This window comes from Echinops telfairi, unplaced genomic scaffold, assembly GCF_000313985.2.
Source record: "Echinops telfairi isolate 266 unplaced genomic scaffold, ASM31398v2 ScPeMD7_12;HRSCAF=54, whole genome shotgun sequence".
Classification (NCBI taxonomy): domain Eukaryota; kingdom Metazoa; phylum Chordata; class Mammalia; order Afrosoricida; family Tenrecidae; genus Echinops; species Echinops telfairi.
The window spans coordinates 2,952,397-2,959,460 of NW_022103909.1; positions in this window are offsets into that span (position 1 = coordinate 2,952,397).

Consider the following 7,064-nt stretch of genomic DNA (forward strand, 5'->3'; position numbering starts at 1 on the left):
AAGCTCCCAAAGGCGCCCAGGCCCCCACAAAGTAGAGTTCTCTGTGTGAGGGCAAGAGGGACTGGTGTGAGCCTGGGCTGCAGCCTGCATGGCGCTGGTGTCTTCTTGTGCTGTTGGTTGTACAAATAAACCCAGGCGGCGCTGTTATCAGTAAAAAAAAAAAAAAGTACAAATGTGCCTGACACAATGGATGGATGTGTGGTTTATGATGAGTTGTAGGAGCCCCAATAAAATGATTTTTTTTTCAAGCACATGCCTAAGGAGTGGAGAGGAATTGAAGATTTATGGCCACAAGGAAACCCATTCCTCCCCAACCTGTCATGAAGTTCTTGGCCTGGCCCACCTGTCCAGGCTTACTAAACATTTCACTCTCTAGTTGTAATTAAATCACTGTGATTCTTCACACTTGATGCCCTGATTCACAAATCCATGCCTTTCTCCAAACTTAAGGTACTCTGCTCCCCCAGGTCTGTCTGCCCACTAGACACCTATTCAACAGTTAAATGTGAGCCCTCTGATAACACTTCAGGGTGTAAGGCAGGGTACATGCCACTTCCCAGAATACTCCAGGTACACTGCCGCCTCTCTGCGGCGGGTGCCCTCAGGACTCATTCGTGTCTCCCTCATGGCGTTAACGAGGTGATAAAGATACTTGTTGTGATGCCTACTGCTTCAAAATCAAGGTAAGAGAGCTACCACCATATCCTGCCCCTCCTAACCAAAGTCAAACGTATTGAAAACTTTGCTTTGTTTCTGAAATTCATCCATTTCCTCACATTCATTCCCACTGGAATCTGGCTTCGGGCGCCCACAACGTTGCATTGAAACCACATCCACTGGAGTCATGAATCATCCACGGGGCTAGAGCCGACAAACCCATCGGAACCTGCACTTGACACTCACTTGCTGGCTGGCGGGTGGCTGGCTCACTCACTCACTCGTGTACAGCAACCCTAGATCACCCCCGCTTTGTCTTCTGGGTCCCCAAACTCCTGATTTTCCTTCTCTGGTTTTCTTGCTAAACCTGCAGTCCCTTCTTTCTAGTATTTGCAAGCCACGGCCCTAATATTTCCTTCTTTTTTTTTTTTTGAGGAGCCCCAGTAGCACAGTGGTTGCACATTAGGCTGCTATCTGCAAGGTCGGCAGTTCAAAAACCACCAGCCACTCCAAGGAAAAAAGACAGGCTTTCTACTCCCATAAATAGTTACAGTCTCAGGACCCACAGGGGCAGTGTTACCCTGTCCTATAGGGCTGCCATGAGTAAAAAATTAACCCAATGGCAGTGAGTTTGGGTTTGGGGGTTGCTGTTTTTTTGGTTTGGGGATCTCTCCATTGTTGGCAGCCCTGAAAGTATTCTCTCGGCTTGCCCAAGTATTCTTTCCTGGATAAACTCATTTATTATCATGGTTTGAACCATCTTCCTGTTTTAGTTCCGTCTGGAAACCAAATTTGGATTCATAAACCCAATTTCGACATTTAATTCACTAACCCCAACGTCTGCACAGATGGTAGTTTAACAACTAGCATCACAGCCTAGTATCACAACAGATGTAAACAGTACCTACTGTGGGTCACTGGGTGTTCCAATGGCTCTACCACATGGCTTGTGCTGACTGACTATCCTCACCCCCATCCTATATGGTGACATCTATTACTGTCATTTTCCAGGCTGGGGGGAAGGGAGAATCCCACCTCCAATGAAAAGTATTTCTTCCTCACAATTGTAAGGAACAGTTAGAAGATACTCAAATCAAATTCAGGATTCTGAACAGTTTACATCTTCCATCATGACGCTGATGATCTGTTCATTAGCATTAAAGCATCTTAATCGCATTGCTTCTATTCATTACTAAAACAGGATCATCTTAACTATTGAGACGTTTCACAAGTGCTATTTCTCAATAACAAAGATAAACATGAAGTCATTCACAGCGTAATCCAAAACCCTAAATAAATGAAATTTCTGGCATTTTGCTGTATTTATCTATATACAATAATTTTAGTGTTTGGGAAATATCTTGGACACAGGCCCTCAAACAGGCACCTGAGAGAAAGCCTGTGGGACCTGAACCATGAATGTTCTGTGGGTTCAGTTGGACAGATTATGGGTGGCCCATGAATGTCCTGAGAGGACTTGCTGGCCCACTTCTAAAACACTGTTTGCATATACCAGATAAATCAACCAAAGGTCTTATTAGTTCAACAAATCCAATATTTACCAAACAGTAAATGGGTTACTTCTCCGGCTGCCCCACATTCAGCAAAAGTACAATGTATCCAAGGACAGGCACAGGGAAAGAACTGAGTTTTCTCCACCGGAACCAGTTAGACCACAATGAAGTACGGTGACAATGTCTGCTCTCAGAACAACCCACACAAGCCAGCGGAGGCCTCAGGCAAGCTCCTGTGGGTGACGCACATGGAGAGGAGAAAGGGCGTCCACGCAGGGCACAGTCCAGCAGACATGGAGAAGCAAGCCTGCGTCGCCCCCATTCGGTGGCGTGGCTCCGCCTCTGGAGCAGGCCTGCCAGCAGGTTTGGTGCAGTGTGTCCTGTCCATGTTTGCATGCTGAATATCAGCTAAACTGAAGTAAGCTCCGTCGTTAGGTTGGCTGGTGAAATGGAAAGTTGTCACATATCATCCAACCGGAAAAGTCACATGCAGAACCAGAGGGCATTGATAAACTGGTGGAGGGAAAGAAAGGAAAAGACAAACACCTAAACTAACCAACTGGCAGGAGGCAGGGAGCATCATCTCCAGCATCTGAGTGGCATTTCCTACCAACGTCCCTTTCCCTTCCAGGCAGAGCCGCTGGGACCTAGCTTATACGTCTTTACTCAGCTGTTTTTATCCGTTTTCTTGGCACTTACCCCACAGATCACACAATTCAATGGTTCAATCATATCAAGAAGAGTTGCATAGCCATTACCACAATCAATTTTAGAACATTTTTTCCTTTTGCTTTCTTTTCCCATGGTTAAATCACTTTTTTAATGAGTTGTGTAATCACCAGCAGCTGTCGTGCTCCCTGCCCCCTCCCACACCGTCTTTACTCTTTAATATGTCTCCCTCTAAGGCAGGAGTTCTCAGCCTTCCTAATGCCGCAACCCTTTCATACAGTTCCTCATGTGGTGGTGACCCCCCCAACCATAACATTATTTTCATTGCTACTTCATCACTGTCATTTTGCTACTGTGATGAATTGGGTGACCCCTGCAAAAGGGTCGTTTCAACTCAAAGGGGTCGCAACCTGCAGGTTGAGAACCGCCACTCTAAGGAATCCTCCAGGAATCTTGTCCCTGCAAGATGCCTTGCTCACTAGACAAGTGTTTGCTAATGGTCTCCTCTAGGCACCAGGGTGACCGTGGGAACAACAAGCCAGGCCTCTGTCTATGCATTTACAGGGCTGACACTGAACCATGGAAGAATCCAGGGGGCAAATAGGAATATGAAGCAAGACAGAGTCAGTGGTAATCATTAATTGGTGGGGGGGTGGGGGGAGGGCTGGGGGTGGACACGAAGGTAAGAAGAGTGTTGAGGGATTGCTGATTTTACCTGCCTGGTCAGGGAAGGCATTTCTGAGGCGGCGACTGTGTGGAGCCGAGACAGAAAGGAGGCACAGTTAGAACTACCAGGCAGAGGAAAGGGCAGGCAGGCAACCCTGAGGCATGTAAGGGAGCGAAAGCAGGCCTCATCATTTGCCAGTTTCTCTTCTCTGGGAGACCTTCCCTGATGACCTTTGTTTTTAATTATACCACTACCATACCCCAGAAGTCCTGGTGATATAGTGAGTTATACATTGGGCTGCTAACCACAAGGTCAGCAGTTTGAAACCACCAGTCACTCCTTGGGAGATAGATAAGGCTTTGTACTACCATAAAGAGTCTCAGAAACCCATAGGGGCAGTTCTACCCTGTTTTATAAGGTCGCTAAGAGTCAGCATCTGCTTGACAGCAGTGTGAGACCCTACCTAGAATCCTCTATCCCTATTCATACTTTTTCTCCATTTAATTTTTACCAGGTAATATATACTACTCTGGACTTACCCTCACACTACTCTACTTGGTTGTCCTTACAGTATGTATTTTCTGTTTCAAGGATCCTTATCATTTAAGGAGTCCTGATGGTGCTAACCACACAGTTGGTGGTTCAAACTCACCAGCCGCTCCTTGGGAGAAAAATGAGACTGTCAGTTCCCACATAGATGTCTAGTCTCAGAAGCCTGACGGAAAAGTTCTACTCCGCTCTATAAGGTTACTATGGGTTGGAATTGAAGGCAGTGGGTTGGTTTGGGGACTTGGTAATTATGCTTCAAGTGCATTATCATTCTCCATCTGTATAATTAATCATGGAGATTTTAAAGGCCACCCCCCATCATTTGCCTCTCTTATCCTGTTTCAGGGTCTCTTTCATATCACGTGATGCATACAGTTCAACTGTTAGCCAAAAGGCCGGAGGCTCAAGTCCACCCAGAGGTACCGTGGAAGAAAGTCCTGGTGATCCACTTCAGAACAGTCAGCCATTGAAAGCCCTGTGGAGCACACTTCTCCTCTAAGACACATGGAGTCCCCATGAGCTAGCCACCGGCTCAAAAGCCACTGGTGTGGCAAACCTGACTGGTTAGAGTCTGTTACTCAGATGGGGTCTCTGCCTCTGGGTGACAGCCACCTTGGGGCATTCACCGGGAACTGTCATTTCCCTGAAAGGTGAATAATTTCCAGACTACCTGTAGATTTGGGGGTGGGGAGAGACAAGATCTCTCCCAACCATCATCAAAGTTCTAATACTGCAAATGACAACATTCTGCCTTGTGGTTGCGGCTGTTTTCGCTTTACCTTTCGGAGCGTGTGTACGATTTTTTTCTTTGTCAAGGACTTCACCCAGGCTTGCGCCTTTTCTCATTGGTCTTGCCAAGAACACACAGCTCATTCAACCTGTGGTCTTTCACAATTTGCACTCATTTTTCTTTTCTTTTCTTTTCTTTTTTTTTTTTTGCACTCATTTTTCAGGTCAGGGAATTTTACTCATTACTTATTTCTCTTCATGTCTAGGATTTGCATTTTTAGATGCAAATCTAACAATGGGCCCGTCCTCCAGGTCTCTGTGTTCCCTCTCTTGCTGTTGTTCCAAACGCCGCTGCTCTTCTGCGTGAACTGTGTTCTAAAGAGAAGTCAGCAGAGATGTGGTCAAGCTGCCATCCTCCCGGGATCGTTTCAAAAGAGATGGCTGAAAGGCGACTTTATCATGCCAGCGAAAAATCGAACAGACGAATGACAATGCCGCTCAGTGCTCAAAAGGCAGTTATACAAACCAGTGTCTCTAAATCCCAGACCCCAAGTCTACGGCCATCGAGTCCACTTTGAGTACTCACAGCAACTCCACGGGACAGGGCAGCATTGCCGTGCCCCTTTGGGTTTCCGAGACGGTCCATCTTTGCGGGAGCAGACTGAGTAGCCTTTCCCCCGAGGGGCGGCTGGTGAGTTTGAACCTCAGGCCTTGTGGTTACCAACTAAATGTGACCCACTGGGCCACCAGGGCTCCATTTTTAAATCCCAACACTGACTGAAGCCACGGCTAGATTGCTCTATATAGTTCTTGATCTGTCTTGAAGAGATCTGCCTTCTATCTACACACCCTCTCACCCTCTTGGTGGCCCTTGCATATACATAGGTGCGCCAAACCTTTATAATTATTATTCTATTGATACATTCCACAACTTGGTAGGGGCCCAAGAGCCACAGCACGCAGGCAACCTTATCGTGACAGTCTCTCGCTGTGCCCCGGTTGAGTTTGGGAGACTAACTCTTTACAGAGTAGAAAGCCCCCTCTTTCTCCTGAGGAGTGGCTGATGTTTTCAAACTGCTGACCATGCAGCTGGCCGTCCAACACGTATCCACCAGGGCTCCGATTACACTCGCAAGAAACTTAAAAGCTACAGTGGCTAGGCAAAACAACATAGAAATGGCACAAAGGCACAGAGGTCAGTGAAGTGTTAAACTGCCTTAGTGAACAGAAAGCGGGCTAAAGATAGAAGAGATTAACGCGAACCAGAGCAGTCAGCTGGTTTCGTGATGAAGCAGACCCCGGTCGAGGCTTGAAAGATGGGTAGGATTTGAACAGGGCAAAAGGCAGTCCTGGCAAAGAAAATACGCACTGCCAGGCCACAGAGGTTATGAACGAGCCTACCTCTGGCAGGAAAAAGCCTGAGGAGCCAGCCCGACTGCAGCAAAGCCAGTCAGAGCCGGGAAAGGAGACAGAGGGGGAGGCTGGTGACGGTCTAGATCTGCTCAGTGGTTAAACGAGTCCCGAAAAGCACTTGGGTTCAGAGCGCAGTGCAGCGTTCAAGCAGCTTACTCAGGGAGGTGTGAGTATATTTACAAAAGGAGATTTCCTAACTCTTAGGTTAACTTGGGGTGGGAGATAGCTTTCATACAGGGCTAGCATTTGAATTCCGAGCTCAGAGGAGCAACCAAATGGGGAAGCTTGGGAACAGGAAGTCCATCTTCTAGTACTTCCCCCAGTCTCCTTGCAGGAGCCCAAACAAAGACCCGTGGGAGGAAAATGCATACCCATGCTTTTTCTACCAGTTCGAATTAAAAATGAAAGTTTCCCTAGGCCAGGGAGGAAGTTCCGTAGAGTTAAGAATAACAACCCAGGCATTTCGAGACAGGGTGCTGTCTTGGTCACAGACTGACTAAACAAGAAACCAGCTGGAGCTTCTACCTAAATTCAAGCTGGGTTCGATTTTGTCAGAGGAGCATCGTTCATTCCTGCTGACCTGAGGTACAATCCACAAGTCCAGTCTAGGAACAGCCTAAGATAATGTAGTCCAGGGCCTGAAAGCGATACAATAAAAACGTTACAGAGCTTTCATTTGTCCCTCAAACAACAGTCAGTATCAGTCTGAAAATACGGGATTTTAAAGCATCACGCCACAAAATAAGAAATGATGCTGAGAAAAAGCAATTAAAGTACAGATCGGTTAAAAAATACCTTTAAAACAAAGACTTTAAAAGACCCAGAACAAAAAATCCTATCATTGCGAATGAGGGGGAATGCGGAGT